The sequence below is a fragment of the Mixophyes fleayi genome, chromosome 1, assembly GCF_038048845.1.
Source record: "Mixophyes fleayi isolate aMixFle1 chromosome 1, aMixFle1.hap1, whole genome shotgun sequence".
NCBI classification, from domain to species: domain Eukaryota; kingdom Metazoa; phylum Chordata; class Amphibia; order Anura; family Limnodynastidae; genus Mixophyes; species Mixophyes fleayi.
In genome coordinates, this window is record NC_134402.1 from 70,929,249 (window position 1) to 70,944,210 (window position 14,962).

The window sequence follows — 14,962 nt, forward strand, 5'->3', positions numbered from 1 at the left end:
TAGCTGTCATTTTTGTAGAATGTACTAAGTAAATGATAACTAGAATATGATTGGTTGCGATGGGCAACAGCTCCACTTTTTCAAACCCGCAGCTTGATAAATTTACCCCTAGATGTTCACAAATGTGGCCAAGCTTAGTAGATAGTGGTTTCTGTTCTTTGCATCCTACTGCCCTATTGCAGCCAGAGGGACCAAGTTATGACCCCCCCTACATCCAATTTGCTCATATGTGTCACTAGTTGCAGTAAGTCATAACATTAAACTTACATCACTCATTTCAACTTGTGTATATGACCCTACTTTATTCGTTCTTCAAAACTTATAACACACAGAAAACACAGGAAGATGAGGTAGAATAAAATAACTTTTAGCCATTCAGAGCATATAGAGTATTATGAAAACCTGCAGGCGCTTATAAATATTCTCTATAAAGTTAGATAGTATAGAATAGGAGAATACTTAAATTGTATGATAGTAATCCTCCAAATCTTACTTCTCACAGGTTGTTCATGTGGTCATAGAACAAAGAGAAAAGAGCAACATAGTGTAATACAATCAAAATTGTACATGGAACAATTTAACTATGTTCTTATAGGTTGAAAAAGAAGATCTCTTTTACATGTAGACGCCCCTTTTGGTGGGGTACTCACAAGAGTTAGATGAAATACAGGCCCATCAAATTGTGGTTTTCCTTTTCTTTTCATAGGATCTTTATCCGTGGGTAAATTCCATTAACATACATCATGTATATTTCACCAGCAGAGAAAAAAATATATAAAAAAATATATCTAGTGTGATGTTGTTTTGATAAAATTTATTCATATAATCACAAAGATATAAATATAAATCAATATTAAAACAAAGTGTATCTACTCCTACCAGATAAACAGAGTATTCAGGCAGTTGGTATAATTCCACAGGGCTTCCAAATTGGTCGCAGTGTAGAACAGCCGGAAATTAAACATCCATTCAATGGAGGAGATATAATAAAAAGATATAATAACATGCTCCAACATGTTTCGACCTTAACTGGTCTTTCTCAAGGTGCATAGTAAACTGATCCCTCTTGTGGGCAATTTATATTCAAACCCTCCAATAAGGGCATTATTTCACTTAAGCTGGTGACACATATTAATATTCATATATCTAAACTTCTTTATACAATTCCTCTACTTGATACATGAAAATCGCAATAAGAAGCACATAATAAATACAAAAAAACAGTTCTTTTAGAAAGAAAGAAATTGTGTTATCAGCAACATGTGCGTGTCCTCATGTAGGCATGTTTGAAGGATTTGAAAGATGTTTATATTATTGTCTGCAGTAAGGTTTTTTCTCTAATTGTGATGCACTGCAATTGTTATATGCTCCCCCCCCTGCTGGAGACCTGCCTGCACTACCGTCATCCAACAAAGGAAAAGTTTTCCCCCTTTATATATATATAAAAACTAATTTACCTGGGCTGTAAGCTCAACATTGAGGCCCACATATGCTATCAGCCTACCAGGTGTGATTGTTGATGTGTAGGAGAGGAAGTGGGAAAACTAGAATGCATGACCAGCACTTTGAGGATTAACCATGTCCAGGGTTATATGCTAGCACTACCAAACAATATCATCCTCGGAATCTAAAACGAGGCAAAACGTCATTGTTACGTCCTCAGATCTCGGGATTTTTGGATTCCTTTTTAAGATCCAACATAACAGTGGGTGGGTGGTAGGGAGGGCGGGCCCAATGACAATTCCATCTTGCACCATTTTTCTTTTCTGCCACTGCTGTGTACCAATGTGTCCTAGATGTGCTAGGAACTGCTATGTGTTTGTGTCATTGCTCTGTCACTTACCATCCAGCCAGGTCGCTGCAGTCTTTGTCCGAAAGTGTATGAAAATAATATTGTGATCTGTGAGGTGGTCAAAATTGACTGCAATCGACTTAAAATTAGTGTTATTCAGGTTAATAATAATGTAGGAACAAAAAAAGAACAAAAATATGTGATTTTAGTATATTTTAGGATTTTTTCTAAAAAATCCAAAATCAAAACAACCGAGGGCGGTTTTGCCAAAACCAAAACCAAAACACGAAGCTAATCAAGATCCAAAACCAAAACCAGTTCACGGAGGTCAGTGAGCATCTCTAGTTACTACCAATATGTGTCACTATCAATGCATTGCTCTTCTTATTTGTCACTACAAAAGGTTTTTGCCCTATCACCAACATGCCTGAGTAAGCATTTCTCACATTATTATTATGCTTTATTTATTACGTGCCAACATATTATGCAATGCTTTATTTTCAGAGGGCCACGATGCATATAAATAACATATGATAATAAGGTGGGCAACCACTGATGCACATGGTTGAGGAATAACAATTATAGCTGGTGGTGGGAATAAGTGTGTGTAAGGCAGAAGCATTACCAGCCGCCAATCATAATCCAGACATTGGTGACTGGCATTTCTGTACAGCTATCAGCGGTCTGGTTGGAATGAGGAGAGTCAGTGGGAGATGGAGACATTTATATTTATATTAACTCCACTCCCATTGTAACTAGATCAGCATCATGTCTCTCTGATACACCCCATACACCATAGCACTTAGCTGTGCCCACAGCATTGGCTCCACAGTGATGTATACCAGGCAATGCATGCTGGGAGATTTGCTTGCAAGTTCAGGGAATATCAGTGCCAGGAAATTGTTGTCTTGCACATGATACAATGTCTGGAATAACCACGTGCTCTTATCATTCCTATGCTTCACTCCAAAAATCATGTTTTTCATGGATATTGTCCCAGTTTTCGCAGCTGTGAAGCCCTTGTCTACCCCTATCATGGCTTCTTAAATTCCTCAATAGGAGTTGTTAACTTCAAGTAAATACTCGGAAATGCACTGCAAGTCCACCAATCTCTTTGTGTTTTCTGTGGTATGTAATTAAACATTTTGGGTTGCACTGTTTCTGACATCTCTATATCCCAGGTTTTGTTACGTAACATATACTATAGGAGGAGATTAGTTTATACTTTACACTATCTTGTGCGGTGGTATCCAACCCCTTTTTCTCTCCGAATTATTGCACTGTTTAGCGACCACCTTTCGCCTTATATTCTTCTTGATACATAAATAGGTGCAGGTAACTTTAGTGAGAGCTGTGGAAACTGTATTTACCGTGGATCACCGTGGATTTTATTCCAGTGTTATCAACATGCGCCATCGGTAGCAGCAACATAGCAGGAAACTCACGTTGGACGAGAGGAGGAGATGGAATTGTTTACTTCATTTTAAAGTTGTTACTTGTGGCGTAACACATATAAAACCTATGGTGGCCTTGCACATTTACAAAGTTGAACCTTCTCACACACAGGGCTGGCATGTGCACCCTGGGATCCCTAGGCTCACACCCGTCGTGGGCACCCTCTCAACCCCTTTCCCTATAGAAGCAGCTGGCTATTGTCCTTCCATGTCAGCGACTAGCACGCAGTGCGGGGATAACGTAGTGACATCTTGTCACTCATTCAGTATCTTCGGTGACCCCTAAACACATCGCCCTAGGCGATCACCTAGGTTCCCCTAGTGTTAGCACCGGCACTGCTCACACACACCCAAAACAATGTTTTGTCAGATTGGTAATTGGTTGCCAAAGGGAATTTGGTATGGCATCAGACAGGCTGCTAGGAAAATGTAATAATTATCCCGAGCCAAAGTGTGAAAAATGATCTTGCACTATACTGGACTTAATTCATTAAGAAGAAACTCTGGAATATACGTGAATGTGTTTGCAAATTTTTTTTTAATCATCGGAGGACAAGAGGATGAAATCCTACCTTACACTTCTTTAGGCAATTAAGGGATGGCATAGAGGGCCAACCAAAGGTTTAGGGGCACATTTATCATTTATCGGCAAAAATGAGAAATAGTTATCAATCCTTATCGCATGGATAAGGATTGATCTATTTCTCAAATTTATGACAAACGGATCACAGAAACAGCAGTTCCGATAAACTGCTGTTTCTGTGATAAAAAATACATACTCACCACTGCCTCTTCGGATGTGCTGTCTCCGGATCTCCTCCTCTTCAGCTTAGTTTGTGTTCTTCATGCAACTGCGCATGTGCCGTCCAGAGACCTTGAGGCTGCGCAAAGACATCTCAAACCAGTGATATCATGTGACAGGGTGGGATCACAAAATCACTCCCTGCACATGCGCTGTCCAGCTCTGCTCTCCGGAGCAGAGCTGGACATAACCAAGAAAAAAAGTTTCACCTGCATTTCCGATAATGCGTACATTAACATAACAAGTTTTTTCGGGACTTGATAGATTGCGGCCAGAGCAGTCACCACACTGTTGAATGGTGACTGCTCGCAAAAACGATGAGGAATGCAAAGCAGCAGATATGCATGATGCACCTTTAATAAATTTGCGGAGGACACATCAGGACCTGATTTACACGGTAAGTGCTGTCGAAGTCGTATAATTGGATGAACGAAAATATATTGGTTAATACTGTTTTGCCGTGCGATTGCGATGCGTACGCCACGTAACACAGTTCCGTACGCCACCTAACACAGCGCGTGGTGCGATCGCACGGTAAAATACGCACGCACACACTCGCATTACAACATTTAGTTATCTATATAATTCATATTCATATTAGTTCCGTTACACTGTCATTTATAAACAGATAGTATTTGGTTTAATATTAGTTTATATAATATGATTATATGTACATTTTAGTGTTATTAAAGGTTTAGGTTATAGGAAAGGTGTCATGCCTGATATCATATTGATCCCCTATTCATCAGCAGCTGTCCGGTGCAGTCGGCGAAGAGATCGCACATTGCATACTTTAGTTATTGATATTAGGGAATAAACCTTTGTATGATGTTGGCTATAAAAGGAGCAGACCCCCTGGAGAGACGACCCCCACCTTTGGATTCCTTAGATTGAATCAGCCTATGACCTGTTTACCCTGGAGCCACCCTTTGTCTTGACCTATAGAAACAATCTACGTCATCTCTATTGTTCACTGTGTAACACTGTACTGTATATAATCATAGCTGCACCCCCACGGCCCTCAGTCAACTCTGACACAGTATTCTAAGCAGATATACTGTCCATTGGGTCCCGTGGATGCGCAGCGAATGCATGCAATAAGAGCGCGGTATGTATGTATCTTTTGGCATTGGCTGTACTGTACTGTATCATAATATAATAATGTATTGAATTGTTGACTATTTACATCTGCTAAAATAAATCACTTTGTGCATTAGAAACATAATACAATCGCCTATGCAATGCTTATTTGAAAACGATATAATTACTTTAATAGTGCACGATAGTGCACTACCGTGATTTCTTAAATATGCCCCTTAGTATCTCAGAATAGGAATTCGGAGTCAATAATAACAGCAGAATCAGGCACTAATCAGGTACACAGCCTCAAACATACAATCCGTTGAATAAATAGTTTGAAATTTAAAAGTTCACATTTTACTCCATTTCCCCAAAAATTTCCTTTGAACCACTTAATATAATACAGATTCCACACATTACATTCTGTAGAACTTTAGGCAACAGTGACATACTCACTGACCTGAATCTCGGACCACACTAAACAACTTTATCATTTCTCTCATTTATCAATACAGCATAAACGTATTATGCAGCAATTAATCAGGGGATTATTCAGGCATATCATCTCTTGCACCGATAGACTTTACAATCTAATTTCCCTACAGCCGTAGCACAAATACCAAAGCCAGTTTAGTCAGAGGCCATTTAATTTACCAGTATGTCTTTGGATTATGGGAGGAAACCAGAGTACCCAGAGGAAACCCACATGAACACTGAGAGAACATAACATTTTATCACGGATAGTCCCTGTTTGAACTTGAACCCTGGGCTGATAAAGAAAAAACAACTATACCACTATGCCACCCAAACATATTTTTCCGAAGCATATCTTTTCTAACCAAGTCTTATGCAGATGTGGCAATGGTTATGACCCCTACTTTTGTATAATAATATGTCTATTCTACCAAGAAACACTATAGAGCCTATAAGGTAGTACAGTCAAAAAATGATTTATTCAGAAATAAAATTATACTTACAATATCGAAACAATGTAACACTATAAAACTCACATCAACAGCCCTGCAGAGAATGTCTGTTTGAAAGCCACACGTGGAACACAAATAGACATGGATGCTTGCAGGGCATGGTGCCCATCTGTGATTTCTACAGCATTTGTGAATGGAGTGGCAAACTGGGCAGTTGCCTAAGGTCCTGTATCTCCAAGTTTTATTTTTACATTACATTTACATAAAAAAAGTGAAAAACAGCTTCAGCTGCCGACCCTCTTCCCCTCTCTCCCGCACTGTCTTCCGGCCAATATCTGCCCTTGTTCCTGTCCTACGCTGTACGTTGCTTGGCAGCTTGTAGGCCGATGGTGAAACTTGCCTGAGGAATCACTTTAGAATAGAGAAGAGAGAGTATCGGTGTGAGAGAGATCAGCAAGGGTAAGTGTTTAATTGCTATCAGATATGGCTGTGCATGATATTCTAGGCAACAGACATTGCTCTGAATATTAGACTTGGCACCAGATATGGCTTTCCATATTTGACTTGGTACAGTTATGGCCCTGTGTATTAAAATTTGTTACCAGATATGGCTCGCATATTATACCTGGCACCAAATGATGCTCAAAGTGGTTAGTATTACTGCTTTCAACCACAATGGGTTTGATACCCACCATAGCCCTATCTGTGTGAAGTTTATATGTTCTCCTTCTGTTTGTGTGACATTCCTTCAGGTTTACGTCCAGACAGTCCAAAAACTTGTGACATAAAAAGACCTGTGTGGGTCTGGAAGTGAATTTAGACTATAAGCTCCAATGAGGCAGAGGCTGTTGTGAGTGATTGTATAGAATAGCTGCTGAGCACACCCAAGATGGCTGCCTCACTCTCTGTCTCTGCTGCAATGTAAGTTACTTTGAGTTTTATTAGGAGAAAGACACTGTATAAATAAAGAATGATTACATTTTTGCCAAATAGGGCTCAAACTTGTCTTAGCATGTTATACTTGGTAGAAAATATAGATTATCTTGTATGTTTGGCACCAGATATGGTTCAACTAAAACTGCCCATGGATTCCCAGTTGAACTTAGCATATACCTCCCATTGGTCTCGATTTTAGTGGTACATCCCAACTCTCGGAACGCAAAGGGGGCGGTGCTTAACATGAAAGTGGGTGGGGTTTTTAGACATTTTATCCTTTTGGTTGGAATGGGGGTGGGGCTAATGTTGTCCCTCTTTTGGCATTCTAAATGTTGGGAAGTAGGATTTAGTGATGTTAAGGGTAAGGGGAGATGCTCTATGGCAGGCCTGTCCAACCTGCGGCCCTCCAGGTGTTGTGAAACTACAAGTCCCAGCATGCCCTTCCAGCTATCAACTGGTTGTCTACCGGCAAAGCATGCTGGGGCTTGTAGTTTCACAACACCTGGAGGGCCGCAGGTTGGCAGGCCTGCTCTATGGTTTTTGAACCAGCTTGGTTCTTTATCAGGGGGAAGCCATATCTATTCATTAAAACTAACCTCTCACTAACCCCACCGCAGGGTGTAGTCTGTCTAATGGTAAGTGCATGCACAACAGGCAGACATAGGAAGCAATATTCCTCTCCTCTGACATCACGAGTGGACGCTTTCAGCGCACTGTTCTCACAGGTCTAATATTATGTTGTTACTTCAATCGGTTACAAAGTGTCAATGCAAAATCACATACAGTTTATTGAACGTAAATGACTGGGTCTGGGAAGCAGTCTACAGGCCCCAGGCGTACCACTGCCACACCAACACTAAACGTAAATGTCCCATATTATCTTATACGCAAGACATATTCTTGGGCATTCTTCAAAATGATATATTAATAGAATCCAGAAGGCCTCAGTTATTGTATTTCTGAATTATGCCAGAGTTTGTGTTTTTAACACATTTTCTAACATTTTTTCATATGCTGAGTAGGCAGGTTCACCACATGTCATTTTAAGATCTTAGCATTTCTGAAATTCCACATTTTCACCCTTTCCCTCTGGTCAATTTTTTTCTTCTAACTTTAGAATCGTGTGTTAATTTAAAAGTGATATGTATATATTCCTGACTGTACAGTAGTTTAATAAATTGTTTATCTCCACATCATTGCAGATATTTGTTAAGACAGTTTTATGCTATAATTTACAACAGCATATATACATATGTATATTTTATTTCATAATATTTACAACAGACATAGTCAGTGCAAAATTATGTCTTTTTCTCTTGCTCAGTGAACAATATGGGGGTAATTTAGAGTTAAACATAAAAGATGCCCGTTTGCGACCTTAAATCTAGCATATAGATGCAGCTGGAAAAAATATGTGTCAAAATTTACTAACGCATTTCAAAAATTTGTGTCCCCCAAAATAAAACTCATTTCAGAGGGACGTGTTAAACCTGCTTATGCACCCCCTTAATGCACTTGCACGTGAACACCATAAGTGTTAAATCGGTGCATCTCAAAAAACTGTATCAATTTGTGCATACACAGTGTTATAAATTTTATGCAAGATCCATATTTTCACAGGACAAGTACACTTGTGTCTTACTCTAAATCACCCATCAGAGGTACAATCTATATATTAATAGCATAAGTACAACTTTTATAAGTGGCTTATTTCTATGATGCCGTTGTCTGAGCATCATATACCAAGTTAAAGGTCTCGGTGTGTATATTTGCAGAAATATTGGTGTTGTAATCGGTTGCATCATTTCAGAGTTATTTCACAAAAAAAAGAATTTGTGGGGGTTTTGTTTGTCCACCCGCCTCTTGAGGATTGACCACTCCATGGGATTAAGGTCTGGGAAGCTTCCTGGTCATAGACCCGATGTTTTGATCCCCGAGCCACTTAGTTATCAGTTTTGCCTTATGGCAAGGTGCTCCATCATGCTGGAAAAGACATTGTTTCTTACCAAACTGTTCTTGGATGGTTGGGAGAAGTTGCTCTTGGAGGATGTTTTGGTACCATTCTCTATTCATGACTGTGTTCTTAGGCAAAAGTGTGAGTGAGCCGACTCCCTTGGCTGAGAAGCAACCCCACACATGAATGGTCTCAGGATGCTTTACTGTTGGCATAACACAGGACTGATGGTAGCGCTCACCTTTCCTTCTCTGGACAAGCATTTTTCCAGATGCCCCAAACAATCTGAAAGGGGATTCATCAGAGAAAATGGCAGCAGACTTTGTGAAAAATAATATTTGTGTCATTCTCAAAACTTTTGGCCATGACTGTAGGTTGCTTGTTCCATGCCTTTTCTCCTGTTAACCCCAATGTAGTTGGGGTTAAACTCATCTCTTAAGCACATGGAGAACATACACACTCCATACATATAGGTCCCTAGTTGGAATTGAACCCATTACCCCAGTGCAATGTTAAATATTGTGCCACCCAAGTTCTACAAGCGCCAGTATATCCAAGCATTTTATGGCTTTCGTGGCTTGCTGGAACCAGTAGTGCCATATACAAAAGTGTTAAACAATATTACCACAACAGCCACCCCACAGGGGTGTTGGGAAGAGCCCCAGTGCGATCAGCACGGGGCTGGATTTTACTAAGGGAGCACCACATTTTTTTCCCAAAGAGGAATGTCAAAGGGAAATAATCAGTGCAAGATTTTATAGCGGATTAAACCTTTATGGTAATAAAAGGACACCTATGTTGAATATTAGTATGCACCGTGAAATCCTGTGATCTAGGTAAAGGAACTCTGTCAGAAGCCTGGTGCCTCTACTATATATAGACATAAAATTCCTCGGTGAACTTTAATATCCTTACAACGTATAGTACAGTCTACATTATCCTCTATATACTTTATAGCAGTGGTTGAAGTGGGGTGTATACGGTGGTATGCCATACCACCACTTCTCCTACAGCCTGCATTGTAAACTGTAAATAGTGCAAAAGAAGGAGACAGAGCCACACAGACTACAATCCCCTTTCCTACACTCCAACGACTCACTGGATCCCGAGTAGACACTATGAAGCACACCTCACTGCATGCATGTCGGTCAAACCAAGGATCACTCTCCCGTCTTCCTGCCACTGCGCCTGGAGAAGAAACCAAAAGTGAGGATCTGCTTGCACCAGGTTACAATATGTCCGAGACCACGACAAAGGGGCAGAGACACTCACTCTACGCCGCCTGCCGACACCTCTGGGCCAGAAACCGGCACTACAATTACTTGGGACTAGAAACAGTTCCGCCCAAGTACTATACTCGCCAATAGACGAGGGCCCGCTCAGAAGTAGGGAAACCTAGTAGCTATACTCACCGAGCTTCTCCCACTTCTGACTTCTGCTCGCTCGCATGCCCCCATCACCTGCAACGACAACACACAGCCTCTCACCTACACTAACCGTGGGACTATAGTGTACCAATCACAAGATATTACTAGCTAAACAACAGGCACACTGATCCTACAACAACTATGTGGTGTACTGCCAAAGACCCCCGTCCTCTTCATGGGGATGCACCAGCCGGTACTTACCTTCTTCTCAGGGGATATAAGCTAAACCCAAATCCCAGGACTTACCAAGGAGACTGTCTCCTCACTAGGGGCACTTACACAGCACCAAGGACTAGTTGCAGATGCTCGACCGGGGCCCAGCTATACCTGGCAAGACGCCTCCACTTGGAAATGTCAGTGGCCACTACCGGAACTCAGACCGGACACGCCCAATCCTGTGGTAACACTGCCTTTACTGGAACTGCCAGGTGGACCTGCCGGAACTCAGAATCATGCACCCAAGTGGAACTGAAGGAAGAACCCCCAGAACTCAAATGGGCCGTGCTGCACTGCCATTGGGGTACCCAATCACTGCCTCGGTAAGTCTGCGTGCCCAGGGAAGTACGGGTCAGGTAAACTAACATGTATCCTACACCTACCGTATGTGATGTAATTTGACTCTCTATCTGTGTCACTCACCGGACCGTAAGTGCCTCTGCGCTGGTGCGTGGTTCTCTAGCCTTCTTGCCGGCGCCTGTCCTGAGCCGCGGCCGACCGCCATCTTGATGGACTGCGCATGCGCAGCATCCAAGAACTTATGACCTTTGCTTTTAATCTAATTGGTGGATCAGGCACCTCTCCCTATTTAAGGCACCTTTGCTCATTACATCGTTGCCTGATCTTAAGTCTCATTCCCTGTGAGTCTCTGAAGGTGTCTCCTGTGTTCTGCTAGTGTCCTCAGCTTCCTGCTGATTACCTGCTCTACTCATCGGGGGTTCCCATACCCGCTACAGATTCCTGTATCCTGCTCGTGTCCTCAGCTGTCTGCTGGATTACCTGCTCTGCTCACCTGGGGTTCCCTTACACGCTACATACTCCTGTATCCTGCTCGTGTCCTCAGCTGTCTGCTGGATTACCTGCTCTGCTCACCTGCGGTTCCCATACCCGCTACAGCCATTCAGCGCTTCCGCTGTACCTGCATATCCTCGTGGACAAGCTTCTCTACTTATCAGCGGTATGCTTACTTGTTATTGACTATCAACTGTTACTTTGCATATCCGCCTAGGACAAGCTTCTCTACTCAGCAGCGGTATCCATACCCGCTATAGACTATTTGTTGTTACGCTGCATATCAGTTTGGAACAAGCTTCTTTACTCAGCAGAGATATGCATACTTGTGATTGACTATCAGTTATTATCCCGCATATCAGCCTTGTGCAAGCCTCTCTACTCAGCAGCGGTATATATACCGTTATAGACTATTAGCTGTAAACGCTGCATATCTGTTTGGAACAAATTCCTCTGTGCTCTCATTGTCTTCATACAGTTATTGACTCTTTTCATGCCTCCACTCATCCACACCTGAACAACTCCTCACTTACTAGCAGTGGTACAACTTGCTATATGCAGACCACTGATTTCTCCGCTACCTACCTGCACCTGGACAAGTCTTCTCGTCACAGCAGTGGTACAACTTGCTATACGCAGACCACTGACTTCCCCGCTACCTACCTGCACCTGGACAAGTCTTCTCATCACAGCAGTGGTACAACTTGCTGTACGCAGACCACTGACTTCCCCGCTACCTACCTGCACCTGGACAAGTCTTCCCTTCACAGCAGTGGTACAACTTGCTATCCGCAGACCACTGACTCTCCTGTTACCTTCCTTCACCGGCTCACGTCCACCCTGGTCTCCGTGGTTCAAACCTGCCTTTCCACTATAGATGCAAGTCGCTGACTCATCTACCAATATAGATGCAAGTCGCTGACTCATCTACCAATATAGCTGCAAGTCGCTGACTCATTTACCAGTATAGCTGCAAGTCACTGACTATCCTCAATTCCATTGGCATCCTCTCTCCATCTGCTGTTACATACGTTCCACTATTCACCCTGCTGCCAGAGGACCGCTGTGCAAACTCCGCCTCTCTGGTAAGCATAGCCAACTGGTGAAATCCAGGGCAAGACTCCTAGTGCCCGTGACAATCTGTTTATTCTGTGGGAGTAAACACAAAGGAGAGAGCAGGTTACAAGAGCCTACCTTTAATGGGGGCCTGACGTCTTGTACCTGGAAGAGACTACTAAACACAATCCAAACACAATACACAATGCTATATCAACACACAAGTTCAATTACATGTTAATACTGTCTAGGATGGTCTGCTCTGGTTAGCTGATAAGTCTAGTGTACAACACAACAACAGGAGCCTTCTGCTCAAACTGTTGTCCCAGGCCTATTGCCTGACGCTAGCCCTCCGTCTCACACTGCTCCTAAGGGCTTAGTGCCCTGCCTTAACTTCTTAGCAAAGGGCTCTCACGCCCACTTTATCTATAAGGACCTTGTGCCCTGCCTCTGTCTACTGGGCCTTTTGCCCCTCTTTAACTATGGGCTGTGATACCTACTCTATCTATAGGGCCTTGTGCCCTCTTTATTGGGCTTGTATGCCACTATACCTATAGGGCCTTACGGCCTCTTTATTGGGCCTTATGCCCTCTTTAACTATGGGTGTTAAGCCCAACACTTTATGGGGGCCTAGTTCCAGGCTATTCCCTGCCTATGCCTAACTGTGCCCGGGGCCTAGCGCCCAAAATGCTGAGGGGCTTGTGCCTTTATCTGAGAAAAGAATAGAGTGCGGGAGGGGGGCCCAAGAGGGATGATGCCCAGAAGGGCCTTACCTGTCTCCTAGGTCTTCGGGGATCTTCTCCTGGGATTCCCCAACAGCCGCTGCTTTTAGGCTCTGCCACCTTCCTCTATCTTGATCACGCCGGTCTTCCGATCACAGAGTAGTTCCTGAAAAGGGCTCTCTGTGTTCAATGTCTTTTCCTCGCCGTCTTCTTTCTTCTCTGCTTGACCGCACCGTTCTCCTGCTGCATAATATGCTGGCATTAAATAAATACATTGTTACTAAAGACTACATATGTCTTTAGTAACAGTGTACATAATTATAAGTCATTATTCACAAGGTGGCTCAAAAGTTGGAATTCTGATTGAAATAATAAAACTGATTACTGAGGATTCTGTTGGAATCTGCCAACAATCTTGTCAGTAAGGCTGTGATGACTCACTGATAATTTATATATTTTTACATAGTACTTTTTTAGATTTTTTTACACAAAATTACCACCAGAAAGTTGGCTATACCTTGTATACCATCTTATTGGTATTAAAATATATTTAACATTTTTTCCAGGGATTTTTTTTTAATGATTAGAAATATTCCTAAACAGCATTGAAAAGAAAGGAGGATTTTTAGAAGAATGTGTTTACGTTGCCAAAGCTTTGTACAATCTGTGAAGCCAAAGGTATAAGCAGGGGAAAGACTTTATTTGATTAAAATAATACTCCCTGGGTATAATCTGTCTACTTCTCCAGCTTTTCAGTGGTATGAAGTAAAAGCCTGTGATGTTATTTTAGTGCCAGTACCAGCTCAGACTGCAGTGGTGTGATAGCTAGGAGTATGGAGTCCAGCTTCACACAAGTGTATTATACAGAACATGTGGCTAAGATTTCAAGTTGTCTATAACAGCCAACAACATCCTGGACTGCTCTCAATTCGTAGGATTAGGTTGGCTAAAAAAGTGCAATTTACAATGGGTTATTCCTCATCCAGACACATATATATATAAATAAACCGTTTTAGACCTCTTTGAGGTTTGTTTTCTTTTAATATGCTAAAAGTATGATTCTTATAAGCATTACTTGTGACCCCTGGCAATTCATGAAAAAAAATTTTACATTCAAGAACCAAGACAGAAACAATCACAACTAGATATGCTTGGCCATGGTCCGTAGGCTTGTGTCCACACCACCTTTGTAACGTTATTGGCCAAACAAATTGGGCTGAAGACACATGGAACAATTTAACATTGACAATATATCACCATTGGTGCCCATATAATAAAGGAATCATTGATTAATTTATCGCAGGCAGCACAAGATGTTTAAAAAATGTCAACTCTTAAAGCTTGTCATGTACATTGTAATGTATTGTGGCCCATATTGTAGTATGCAAATCTTACTTGATTACACAGGATGTGAATAGGTAGTACTGCAATTCTAGCTAACGGTCCAATTAATGTGTGGTGATCTACCAACCAGGAAGCCAGACTTACTGGTGTCTCTTTACCTGTGAATCTTCACTGATCACCTGATAATTAGATCTGTTCAGTTTTGACCATGGGTACTTATTCCACTTATGGTGGTTCACCAACACTACCAAAACAGTTCATTCCTTTATCATTAAAATTGCAAAAATCCTAAAAGAAGAAACGTCCTACGGCCCCTTCTACATGATCAGATTGGATTTTATTGGGCAGAATGAAAAATTGTGTCAGCCAATACCCCCATTGTTGTCTTTAGGGTCATTGGCCATCCAAGAAGTTGTAAGTTCTAACGTCTCTTTGGGACCTGATTTACATACCAGATCAGC

General features: G+C 41.8%; 1 protein-coding gene across 1 annotated transcript in view; it reads left to right on the forward strand.

Annotated features, from left to right (window-relative positions):
• Window positions 1-14,962, forward strand: part of PDGFRL (platelet derived growth factor receptor like) — a 97,826-nt gene that overhangs the window by 25,365 nt on the left and 57,499 nt on the right. The window lies entirely within an intron of this gene.